Below are 15017 nucleotides of genomic sequence, written 5' to 3' on the forward strand. Positions count from 1 at the left end.
CAGTCCAACTATAGAGGACAAAATATGTTTGAAGAAAAAAATTATCATGACCTTGATAGCGGTGGAAGATATTCCTATGATCAATCAACGTGTAACACAAATTCCTATCCTGGGCCAGATTAGAGTTTATTAGGTTAAACTACAATGCGCAAACTACATGTATTACAAAAAACAAAAACAACAAGTGTTCTTTTGTTTTATTTCTGGACTGACATTGTATAACTATACAAGTTTACAAATAGTAGACATTAAAGTTTATATTTTATTTGTGTAATGTAAATGTCTGTAAATAAAGATACAAGAAAATAATGTTGTGTTCTTGTCGATATTTTCTAATTTACTAGATGGCCATGAAGGTTGTGCTTGATATATGACATTAAAACGTGTCTAGCGGCTTCTCCTTCCCCAGTGTTGCATGAATACACTCTCGTGCTACGATTATCCTAGCCAGCTTCCAATACGAGCATCTGATTTCTGACCAAATCCTCATCTAAATCCACCCGATTAATCTCACAAAAATTATGAAAAACAAAACAGGTATACACAATAATGGGCACTGTTTCTAGCTTGTGATTGATTGGCTTTGTTAGAATTGACCACCTTGCCTTCAGTCTGCCAAAGGCACATTCTATTGGATTTCTTGCAGGACGTAACATGTTATTGAAGACAACATCTTCATTTGATGTACAGGTTAAATATTCCTTCATACAATATGGTGTCAATGCATAAGCAGGATCCCCTATCAAATATTAATTTGGAATTTTGTTTCGACCGGGTAAGATATTCCTAAAGGTCACGGGAAGTGTGTTATCATTCAGTTTCTTGTTAATACTGGAGTTTACGAAGACCTTGGCATCGTGGACGCTCCTTGGCCATCTACAATCCACATCCATGAAAAGTCCATTACTATCACAAACTGCTTGAACGTTCAACGAAAAGAAATTCTTATAACAGAAATAGTCTTGAGAATTCTCAACTGGCCGTTTTATGGGAATGTGGGTACCATCAACACATCCAAAAGCCTGTACCATACCAAATTTTACTTTGAAACCAGTTATTTTCGTTTGCATCTCTGGAACATTTTTCGGCAGTTTTACGTACACTTTACCAAGATTCGAAACAATGGCTTTGCAAACTTGTACAACAACAACTGAGGCCGTGCTTAACGAAATTCCAAAAGTATTTGAAGTCATCGCAAATGAACCTGTGTCTTTTAAAGTGTAGAGAGTAATGGCTAGTTTTTTCTCTGCACTCAATGCTGTATAACTTGGTGAGTTTGGTTTGAGCTCAATAAAGGGCCGCAGTTCATTTACAAGTTGTTGAAAATGAACTTTTGACATTCGAAAATTTTTCTTCCAATCATCTTCAGAAAGTTTGCCAGAAATCATATTTCGCCACCATTCTTCTGTTCGTCCATGTTTCTGCCATGTTATTCTTTTCCTTCTACGCGTGATTCGTCTTCGATGCAACTTTGTACTACTGGAGCTAATAGCATTCAAATATAGCACAATAAGGCGGTTTTTTGCTTGTTCATTACATAGGAAGCATGACACTAACAAATTGAACTGCGAAACCAACCAAATACTCAAAGTTAATAAAACAATAAAAAGTTTTAATTTGATATTCAATGTGTCGCCATTTTGTTTCCTATATTACACCACGTGATATGTTCCAGCCCACCTATCACTTCCATATAAAGGACACCCGGGGAGCCTCTTGTTCATGTAAACTTTTAGACGAGATAGTCTCCCTTATAACAGTTAAAATTACGTTTTCAACCCGACGTCATATAAATAGTTTGGACGAGATAGACCGTTGATTTCATCGCAGCTCGAGAATATGGCCCGCTGTCATATAAAAACTACAGTACAAGGCTGAACTTGGCAGGCTAGCCCGTCTATCCGAGCTAGCCCTTCCCATGTAACCAGGCCCTAAATCCTTTAGTTAGGTGATTTATCATCCAGTATACCAGATAAAAACAAAATCTCAGTTATTCCTTAACCCTTTAATACCCAGCGTATCAGATATGCACACCTACATGGTTTAAACAATATTTTATTTCTATTATTTCATGATTATTTACAATACTCATATTGTGGATCTGAAAACAAGCCATAGCTTATATAAATTCAACTCCATGTAAATTGTAAAATTCAATAACATTACTAAAATGTACAAATTTCAAAGGTATTATATCTTACATTTTTATAAATAAAAAAATAAATAAATAAATATATAAATAATTAAATTAATATAAATAAACATATAAATAAATAAATCATCTTCAAGGTCATCATCATCGTCATCATCACCATCATCACCATTATTTAACATTAATCGCCGTCGCCTGCCATTCTATTCAAAACGCTTGGTTAGTCTTAAATACTTGTGAACTTTACTAAAAATCATTTCGTTGTACGAGTTACTTTCGTTGGGATCGCCATATAGGAACGCTTTTGTATGTATGGATTTAAATGGAAGGGTATTTAATGTTGATATACGCTGAGACAAATAATTTGGGCAGTGCAAAAAGTAATGGTCGCTGTCTTCTTGAGTATGTCCACATCTGCATGTCGGATTTTGTGAAATATGCATTAAAAATCTATGGAAGTTTAGAGCACTTTTACAATTACGAAGTCTGGAATGTATAATCTGAAATTTACGATCTCCATAGTAATAATATTTAGGTATTTTATGATCGTTCACACTTATCTTAATTTTAAAATTTTGAATAGTGGAGGCGTTTTGCGTATCGTAAGAAAGGCTGTTCCAAAGGTCAATTGTTGAAGGTAAAAATGAGTTTTTATAGTAATTAGTGTTAGAAGATATATTTTTTAATTTATTGTTATTACGAACAGGGTAAGGATTTACTTCGGAGATTTTAGGTGGTACTAGAAGACTTAAGAAAGGGGGAACCAATTTATTAACCATTTTATACATAAGGATAAGCTTGTGCCTTATACGTCTTGTTGATAGTGGGTTATATCCGGATTCATAGTAAAGTGCATTATGGGAAGTGCCTCGAACAAGACCTGTTATCGTTCTCAATGCATCTAGATGGAGATTTTCTAATTTTAATGACTCAAATTTGTTACAGTTGTCCCAAACCACGTCAGCGTAGTCGAATAAGGGCAAAATAAATGTATTGTAAATAATCTCTAAAGACTTACGAGAAATACGATATTTTAAGCCACGGAGACAGTCAATAGAGCGTTTGACTTTAGATATTACATATTCAATATGGTTATCCCACTGACAATTACTTTGTAAAATAAGACCAAGGTGTTTGTGGTATATCGATTCCTTAATTCTTACATTGTTAAAATTTAATTCAAAAGAGGTTTGGAATTGTTTTCTAGAGAATGTCATGGAAACTGTTTTTAGGGGGTTAAATCTTACTTTCCATTTAGTCGACCAGCTGTTAATCAAATTCAGATCTAAATTCATTACATTTTCACATTCGCCTGGGTTTTCAATAGTTAGATACAACGACATATCGTCTGCAAATAAACGTATATTAGAATTGATATTTTCAGTAATGTCATTGATATATATAAGGAAAAGAAGTGGACCCAATACTGATCCTTTGGGAACACCTGCGGTTATATTATTTAAATTAGAGCTTTCAGCTTTAATAACTACTGATTGTTTTCTATTCGTCAAATAATCTGATATAAGAGTTAAAAGTTTACCTCGGATACCGATGCAACTCAGTTTGTGAATCAGACCCTTATGCCACACACGGTCGAACGCTTTACTAATATCACAAAATATGGCTTTTACTTCTTTACCGTTATCGAGAGCCGACGAAATATAATCATATATGTCAATTAATTGATAAATAGTACAGTCATTTATTCTGAATCCCGATTGCAGAGGGCTTAATAAATGATTGGTTAATAGAAAATTGTGTATATCTTTGTAAATTAGTCTTTCAAAGACTTTTCTAAGTAAACTTAATAATGATATAGGTCTATAATTCGCGGGATCGTGAGTATCCCCTTGTTTAAAGATTGGAACAACGATAGCCTGTTTCCATATATTCGGAAATACAGTTGTATTGTGTAGGAAATTAAACAATGCAGAAAGGGGCTGGCTTAATGACGTAGCTCAATTTTTCAAAATAATGTTGTTAATTCTGTCAGGTCCACTGGCTTTATTTGTCGATAGTGAGATCAGCTGATCGCGTACCTTAGCCGTTGTGTAAACTGGCTGCTCAATTTCAATCGGATTAACATAAAGTTCCGGTGGCTCATCGTTAGCATTCTCAAGATGAGATTGACTCGAAAAATAATCGTTTAAAATATTAGTTTTTTCACAATCACCATAAAATAGTATATCATTGACTTTCAGGGAAGGGATTTCCGTGGAGGATTTGCCGGTATGAAAAGCATGACTTTTAATAAGTGTCCACCAAGCCCGTTTATCAAATCTATCAGAGTTAATTTTATTATCAATGTTATCTCACTTCAGATATGACAAAATTTCTGTATTCACGAAATAATTTCCATGTATCAGGACAATTTTGGACTTTGGCACTGTTATGAATTCTATTACGTTTGCGTATTATACGTCTCAGGTAACCGTTCATCCAAGGAACGTCACGTGGTCTTATAACAACATCTTTATGAGGTACAAATTTATAAACTCCTTCAATAATTTTATTTGAGACACACTCTGCTACTGAGTTTGGAGAACTGACATTATTAAATAAAATATCCCAATCAGTTTCAAGATAGAATTTGTTCAAACATGTAAAATTTGTATGCTCATAATTCCAAATAGTACGCCTAAAACTTTTACATGATTTTATGTTGAAAGCTACATCTAGTTTTACTGGACAATGGTCACTTAAGTTGCATTCAAGAACTTCAGTTTGTTTTATAAAGGCAGGACACGTAACAATAGCAAGATCTAAGAGTGTTGCCGAATTAGGAGTAATACGTGTGGCATTTTTAACTGTTTGTGTAAGATTGAACCGATGTATGATATCATGGATTTTACTGGTATTATTGGTTAAGAAATCAATGTTAAAATCACCAAGAATAATACATGGTTTATTTGAGTCAATAGCTAAAACTAAACTTTCTTCTAATAATTTCCAGTATGACGTAGTCGACGTTGGTTTTCTATAAAATGTGCCTATTAAAAATGAATTTTGGTCTTTTGTTATTTCTACCCACGTGGCTTCAAGATCCAAGACTTCAAGGTCTTTACGATGTTTAAAATAAATAGATTCTTTAATATAAATAGCAACTCCGCCGCCAGTACCTATGTTACGATTGCATAATACGGGTGGGTGGTAACCTTTTAATTTCAGCAATTCGATATTGTACGAATTAGGAATCCAAGTTTCTGAAAAAGTTAGAATATCTGTTCCTAAAAATTCAGTTAGGATAAGGTCTAGTTTATTTGGGAGACTACGCACATTAAGATGGATGATAGAGAATGGCGGACCCGGATTGCTTTCCACGTCACAACACCTTGGGATAAGTGAGCGCATTTTAGTTATCTTGTAATGTAATAAGGTATAAACAAAAATTTTCAAATATAAATAGTTAAACCGTACGGTTTCAGTCGTAAACGTATTATACTTAGATAAAAAAAAATAGGCGAAAACTATACGATTAAATGTATATGATATATAACTAGTAAACAATAAAATATATGAGTTATTAGTGATTTCATGGTAAATAAGACTAACTGGGGCGACGGTGATGAAAGGCAATACAAAAATAATGATTATGACGATGACGATAATGAAAATACTGCTGAAAATAATAATAATAATAGAGATTATATTAATAGAAATGAGCCTATATACATATAATGATGGGAAGTATATACAAATTGTAGTAAGGGAATGCACTGTGAGCATATATTCATGGGCATGGCAAGGGTGGGGCATTAATTGACCTAGTTCAGATCTAGAATGGGGGGGGGGGGGCTGACCAAACTTATACTTCAAAGCTTTCTATTGATTACAGATTTTAGAATCATCAATCATAGCGTGAGCACGCGACCACAGTTTACGTACATTTCGCACGACTAGGTGCTGTCCTAGAATATGTGGGCTTCCTTTAATTATGAGGTAGTCAATCTTATCAATGGCATATACATGTACTACAATAATATTATGTAGAGATGCATTTGATTGTGAAGTAATTCATCTTATCTATGGGTGATTCCATATTCTAAAAATATATAGATTTTCTTTCTTATACTTTATGAAATAAACAATGATATCAATGGATCAATCATATAACTCCATGTACTAGGTTACATCGACTTTCTTACATTTATGCTAGAAGAATCATATCATTGGATGGCTCCTCATACTAGGATGTGCACACTGTCTTATAATTAATGAGAAGATCAGTAGTATCTATGGATAACTATATATATAAGAATATATGAGTTTTCTTTTTTAATTCGTGCATTAATCAATCATATAAACTTTCTTTTGAATTTGGAAATAGTCTAGTAAAACCAGTGGGCGATTCCATATGCTAGGGTGTGTAAGCTTTGAAATTTTGAAAGGGACTCCGTGTGATGTAATAAATAAAATTTCTTATCATTATGAAATAGTTAATCATATCATTGGGTGGCTCTTTGTACTGGAATACATGAATTTTCTTTCATTTATGAAATAATCATATATCAATAAATCAGTTATGCAACAGGATACATAAACTATCTTTAACTTATGACACAATCGGATAGAGTGCATAAACGTATATAATAAGTGTGGTAATTAATCTATACTTTGTGATCAACTGTAGATAATGTATGACATTGATGGAATGGAATGAAATATTTCAAACCAATATGAGATAGTGGGTAATTTTTATGTGCTTTGTGATCAACTGTAGATCATGTATAATAATATTCATAGAATAGAGTGAAAAATTCCAAATAAATATTTGATGTGAAGGTAATAAGTCTATACTTTGTGATCAACTATAAACAATGTATAACATTTATAGAATCGGGTGAAATAATTCAATCCAATATATAATAAGTGTGATAATTAATCTATACTTTGTGATCAACTACAGACAGTGTATAACATGCACACGATGAAGTGGAATATTTCATACTAATATACATGTATGATAAATGAGTTAATTAATCTCAAACCAATATATGTTTAGGATAAGGGAGATAATCTATAACAGATTTCATCTAACATCCCTATTTTTGACAGATGTCATCAAACAATCCTTTTTGTTATTTCATATGATTTAGAGATGGATAGTTATATAATATGCTATACCATAGGAATAGGATGAAATATCTCGAACCATATATTTGATATGGTGAATGTATCTATGATTATTGATCAGCAAAAGATGATATATGATAATATCAAGAAAATAATGCAAAGATCTCAAACCAAATATATAATTAGGTAAATTAATCAATAATTATTGATCAACTACAGATGATGTGTGGTAATATCCTAGAATAGAATGAAATATCTCAAAAGCAAGTGCGTGTATAAGATAAATTAAAATTATCAACAATTATTGATCAGCTATGGATAGTATGTGGTAATATCACGGAATAGAGTGAAAACATCTCAAACCAAGTATATAATAAGGTAAATTAATCTATAATTATTGATCAGCTACAGATAATGTATGGTAATATCATAGAATAAACATCTCAAGTCAAATATATGATAAGGTAAGTAGTATCTAGTCAGTGAAATATTTCAAATCAATACATGATAAATGAGGTCATTTTAATACTGTATGACCAACTATAGACAATGTATAACATTCATAGGATAGAGTGAAATACTTCAAACCAATATATAGTAAGTGAGATAACTAATCTGTACTTTGTGATCAACTGTAGATGCTGTATAACATTCATCGGATAGAGTGAAATGTTTCAAACCAATATATAAGGGAGGTAATCTATAACAGATTTCATCAAATATCCCAAACCTAATATAAGTAAGCTATGTTTGTGATCTACTAAAGTTAATGTAATGTAGTGTCACGGATAAGGTAATCAGTCTATAGTTTAGTCTATAATTGTTGATCAGAATATAGTATACTATTTTAAAAAAAAAAAAGAAAAAAAAAGTGTATCTGTCTTTTCATCTGACATAGAAATTTAGACTTTTGTTCATCAATGGTAAATATTTTAAAATATTTTGTGATCAACTGTAGATCATATATAATAGTATTCATAGAATAGAGAGAAGTATTTCAAACCAATATCTGATAAGTGTGGTAATCAATGTATAATTTGTGATCAACTGTAGATAATGTATAACATTCATGGATTAGAGTATAATATGTCAAACCACGTAAACTAACTTTTAATTGTGAATATTCATGCCAATGAACCGATAATGTAACATGATACATAAACTTTCTTTCTTTTTTCTTTTTAAAAAAGCAAAAAAAAAAAAATTAAATGATCAATCAAATCAATGGATGGCTCCGTATACTAGATACATTAAATATATTTTAATTTGAACTGATCAATCAGGTCTATGACTGACTGCATATACTAGGATATATAAACTTTCATTTAATTATACGATAACCAATCATACCTTTTGATAGCTATATATACTAGAATATATAAACTTTCTTTTTATTTTGAAATGATCAATTATATCTATGGAGAACTCCGTATGCAGGTACAAGAATGTACAAACTTTCTTTAAGTTTTGAAATAGTCAACCATATCAGTGGCTGCATTCTATATACTATAGTATTTAAGCTTTCTGATAATCAATTATATAGATGGATGAATCCATGATCTAGAATGTATAATCTGCATTTAATTATGAAATAATCACATATGACAGTTGATGACTTCACATTATATATATATACCCTTCTTTTAATTATGCAATAATCAATCTTATCGTTGGATGTCTCACTGTGAAATAATAGTAGTGTACATGCACTGTTTATGAAAGAAGAAAAGATAAGTTTCATATTACTTGTGAAGTCACCAGCATATGACTAGCAACTTTCATGTATTTCTAATAAGGATCCAGCTCTCAATTATGTTTTTTTTTATTTTAGTAGGAAACTGTTCAATTCTGATACGAATTTACTTATAATTAGCCAAGCTTGAAAAAGTTATCGACTTTTTAATAAATGTTCAAATTATTATCAATCAAATACTTTGTAAATAGGTTTTCTTTTTTAGACTATAATCGACCTGACATAAAGACTAGGACAGGAAAGCTCAGAACCGTTATGTGCACGTGCTGCGTTTTCAGCTGCAATGTATAAACAACATACGTTCTGCCGTGTATAATCTTAGAGGTATTTTAAAGCGGGCCTATGAGGTTTTGTCACGTTTGGTTGATACTATGCTAGCCATAACTATCTATTTTAAAGGGCGTTCAATCTATGCTAATAATAATATGAATAATAATAATATAACGTACTGATATTCATTTAGGTTAATACGATTTTAAAGTTCCATTGACGAGATATTTAGATAGGAATCTTCGCCTGTCGGTGGATCTGTGGTAACGTCGCCAGCTTTAGTAAACCTCATTTTTATTTTTCTTGCTTCGCAGACTGCTTCAAAATCTTCTATGTTCCTCACTAACTTAGTTGACCCATCGCGGTTTTTTACGAAGATGATCCCATCACTGCACCATGTTTGTGAGATTTTCTTTTCTTTTAATAATTGACGGGCTTTGAAAGCGAGAGTAGCTCTAAGTTTTGTCAGGTCATCATTGATAAAAATGCTATTTCGTTTCATTACATCAGATATGTGTGACAAATCTGTATCAACAGCATCAGTAGTTTCATGGGACTTTAACAATGTTTCATCACTTGCGTTACTCTTTACATCTGCTTTTGACTTAGGGGGGGGGGGGGGGGCGTATATCTTTAAGTCTTTTGGCGTTCTTCATAAAGGCTTGTTTCGTATAGTAACCCCGGAACCTCACTATAATAGATCTTGGTTTCGACACAGGATGATATGCTTCAGGGGGGCCTACCCTATGACTCCTGTTTATGTCATGTTTGGTAATTGGGACATTAATGATTTTTCCTACCTCAATCACCAATTGGTCAGTGTCCTCATCTTGTTTTTCAACGATTCCCGATATGCGCACCCCTTCTCTCCTACCATACTGTTCTAACTCGTCACATTTATTATAGATTTCTCTTATTTGGGCGTTCTTCTCTTGAACTTCTTTCTCTAAATGATCTACTTTGGCCTGTAGCTTTACGACAGCATCAGCAACCTGGGGGCTTATGATTTTTGCCAGCGTATTAGCGATCTTAAATACTGCTCTCTCATCTTGTAAAACAACGAGAAATCTATCTATCAATGTGTCCTCCATTTCAAAGTCCAGTTCGTTTTCAGAATCGAGCTCAAAGTCAAAAGTTTTCGTCTTTTTCGGGTTGGCAATACTGGGGGCTGAAGTAAGTCTCTTCCTCAATTTTTCAAGTGACATAATAACATTTATGATGCATAAACCTATCGATGGTTAAATTACTAAACACAAAAAGTTTATAAACACAAAACACATTCAACAGCCGAGAGCCTGCACGTGAGAAGTAGTTATGATGGTAGCGACATTGATGATAGCGTCCCTAGTTACAGACTCCAACACAAGATCAACAAAGCATATTAGACAACAATCAGCAAATATGTGTTTTCAAAAGCTAGATCATCTTCATATCTCCAACTTCGTACTTAAAACATACAAAGTACACTTATATAATATGTTCAACCCCCATTCAAGAAACGTGTTGAAAGCTGGTCAGAGAGACTCACACACACAGCCTCCCACTTGCCGCCATCTTTGACTTGTATTGGTCAATATTGTTCTCTATCCTATGAAATTGAATGTTACCAGTGTAGCTTTGCAAACCTACCATTTTTTCATGATAACATTGAAACCCAGGAAAACGTAAAACAACCGAGTTCCAGTACCACGGATATTTCCAGTGATTTATTCCAATGCTTTTCGAATAAAGGACTACACTTTCTTCATGTAAATGTTCGATCATTACTACCCAAATTATCTGAACTGCGACTAATTGCGTCATATTCTAAGGCAGCAGTTATATCAATTTCTGAAACATGGCTGGATAACAGTGTTACTGACACCGAAGTTAGTATTAACAATTATGACATAGTACGAAAAGATAGGAATAGACAGCGCGGGGGAGTATGTTTATATGTTAGATCAGACTTGGCCACAACCAACAGAGCAGATCTACAACATAATGATGTTGAATCCGTGTTTATTGAACTCTTATTACCTAAAACCAAACCAATACTTGTTGGAACTATTTATAGGCCACCTAAGCAAAATAACTTTCTGGAATACTTTGAAACACTTATCTCGAATTTGAACATTGACAATGAAACCATACTCCTAGGTGATATTAACATATGCTTGTCAAAAAAGTGTAGCCCATTGTATAAACTGTATACTAACATTAAAAAGCTTTATAACTTTCAACAGATAATCGTGGACTTTACAAGAGTGACAGGAACCACTAAAAGTATTATTGATCACATATTGTGTAATTTTGGTGAAAAAATTTGTAATTCTGGGGTAATAAATATAGGTCTCAGTGATCATTACACATATATTTACTGAAGTATTGAATTCTGTGGCACCCATTAAACACATTAGATTAAAACAAAGGACTGAACCATGGATAAATAGTGAAATTCTAGAATTGATATCAGTCTGCCAAAGGCACATTCTATTGGTTTTCTTGCAGGACGTAACATGTTATTGAAGACAACATCTTCATTTGATGTACAGGTTAAATATTCCTTCATACAATATGGTGTCAATGCATAAGCAGGATCCCCTATCAAATATTAATTTGGAATTTTGTTTCGACCGGGTAAGATATTCCTAAAGGTCACGGGAAGTGTGTTATCATTCAGTTTCTTGTTAATACTGGAGTTTACGAAGACCTTGGCATCGTGGACGCCACGAAAGTTTGCCAGAAATCATATTTCGCCACCATTCTTCTGTTCGTCCATGTTTCTGCCATGTTATTCTTTTCCTTCTACGCGTGATTCGTCTTCCATGCAACTTTGTACTACTGGAGTTAATAGCATTCACATATAGCACAATAAGGCGGTTTTTTGCTTGTTCATTACATAGGAAGCATGACACTAACAAATTGAACTGCGAAACCAACCAAATACTCAAAGTTAATAAAACAATAAAAAGTTTTAATTTGATATTCAATGTGTCGCCATTTTGTTTCCTATATTACACCACGCGATATGTTCCAGCCCACCTATCACTTCCATATAAAGGACACCCGGGGAGCCTCTTGTTCATGTAAACTTTTAGACGAGATAGTCCCCCTTATAACAGTTAAAATTACGTTTTCAACCCGACGTCATATAAATAGTTTGGACGAGATAGCCCGTTGATTTCATCGCAGCTCGAGTATATGGCCCGCTGTCATATAAAAACTACAGTACAAGGCTGAACTTGGCAGGCTAGCCCGTCTATCCGAGCTAGCCCTTCCCATGTAACCAGGCCCTAAATCCTTTAGTTAGGTGATTTATCAGCCAGTATACCAGATAAAAACAAAATCTCAGTTATTCCTTAACCCTTTAATACCCAGCGTATCAGATATGCACACCTACATGATATACATATTATTATAATCCCTATGGAATATTTTAATTATTTACTGTTATAATATGAATTATCACTTATTCCCTGTTGATAAAAATCGGTCACCGGGTGCAGCTGTACAACTTCAAGGACCCTGTCCTCAAGTGCCTAGGACCAACTCTACACTTTCTGAAATGTCAATAAAAGCTCTGGAATGATTTCAATTTCAAAAAATAAACATTAAGCAAATCATCGGAAATAGGGAATAAGTGGTGGGGACACAGTATATCATGTCCCCACCACTAAAAATATTGTTGGGGACGCGTCCCGGTGTCCACACCGGGATCTGCGCCCATGCATTAAAGGGAGATTATGTGGAGAAAATCTTGTAACTCGTCAAATTTGAGATGTTTTAAAACAGTTATGTGTAGAACCTATTTGTAATTCTTCAAAAAGCCTCTTATATCAGTATTTCAGTCATAATTTAACATACAATTTTATGTGACCAAATCCATACACTGGAATTCATTTACAATCACCGGAATTCACTTATAACTATTAACGGAATTCACATTGAAGATATCAGAATTCACCCGTAAAATCTTCTTATTTACATACTTATATTTTCCATTAATATTGAATTACTTTAAAACAAATAAAATCACCGGAATTCACATTGAAAACATATAAACACCGGAATTCACTTTCAACATATCGGAATTCGAACTGAAGACCTTCGTATTTACTAATATTTTACATTAATAATCAATTACTTTAAATCACCGGGATTCACTTTGAAAACATATAAACATCGGAATTCACTTTCAACATATCGGAAATCGTACTTAAGACCTTCGTATTTACTAATATTTTACATTAATATTAAATTACTTTTAAACGCCGAAATTCACATTGAAAACATATAAACACCGGAATTCACTTTCAAAATATCGGAATTCGCACTTGTTTACATGGAACTTTTATAAGGTCCATGGTATTTACTAATATTTTACATTAATAATAAATTACTTTAAAACACCGGAATTCACTTTGAGAAAATCGGACATTGAAAACATATAAACACCGGAATTCACTTTGAAAACATATAAACATCGGAATTCACTTTCAACATATCGGAATTCGCACCTAAGACCTTCGTATTTACTAATATTTTACATGAATAATAAATTACTTTAAAACACTACAATGACCGGAATTCACATTGAAAACATAAACACCGGAATTCACTTTCAAAATATCGAAATTCGCACTTCGGAACTTCGTACTTAATAATATATTACACTAATAATAAATTGATTTAAAACACCGGAATTCACTTACAAAATATCTGAATTTGCACTAAGACCTTCGCATTTACTAATATTTTACATTAATAATAAATTACTTTAAAACACCGGAAATCACTTTGAGAAAATGGGAATTTGCCCCAAGACAAAGGTATTTACTTATATTTTGCATTAATATTAAACTAGAATGTATCGGCCGTAAAACGATATTTCCAGATGGTCAACTCGGGGAAACACAATATGATAAGAACACAGCAGTAATCCATGTAAAATGTCAAACCTAACTTCTTGACTGTGGAGCAAAACGTTCTCAGTGTAGATGAGCTAAGTTTATTCGTTGTTCTTAGTCTTTAACGTCCGCTTCTTAGCGCACGCGCAGGGGTCTTTCCTGTGGGAGGAAACCGGAGTACCCGGAGTAAACCCACGAGGTTGAAAAGGCGCCCCTATCTCCAAGCCATGCACATACTCTCACACCAGGAATCGAAACTACAGCCGCAAGCCAGAGGTGATTATTCCTTAAATCAACACTGACGTGTTTAGTACTAGTAGTTATTAAATTGAAATCATTCCAGAGCTTTTATTGACATTTCAGAAAGTGTAGAGTTGGTCCTAGGCACTTGAGGACAGGGTCCTTGAAGTTGTACAGCTGCACCCGGTGACCGATTTTTATCAACAGGGAATAAGTGATAATTCATATTATAACAGTAAATAATTAAAATATTCCATAGGGATTATAATAATATGTATATCATGTAGGTGTGCATATCTGATACGCTGGGTATTAAAGGGTTAAGGAATAACTGAGATTTTGTTTTTATCTGGTATACTGGCTGATAAATCACCTAACTAAAGGATTTAGGGCCTGGTTACATGGGAAGGGCTAGCTCGGATAGACGGGCTAGCCTGCCAAGTTCAGCCTTGTACTGTAGTTTTTATATGACAGCGGGCCATATACTCGAGCTGCGATGAAATCAACGGGCTATCTCGTCCAAACTATTTATATGACGTCGGGTTGAAAACGTAATTTTAACTGTTATAAGGGGGACTATCTCGTCTAAAAGTTTACATGAACAAGAGGCTCCCCGGGTGTCCTTTATATGGAAGTGATA

Source organism: Patella vulgata, chromosome 7 (assembly GCF_932274485.2).
Source record: "Patella vulgata chromosome 7, xgPatVulg1.2, whole genome shotgun sequence".
Taxonomy (NCBI): Eukaryota; Metazoa; Mollusca; class Gastropoda; family Patellidae; genus Patella; species Patella vulgata.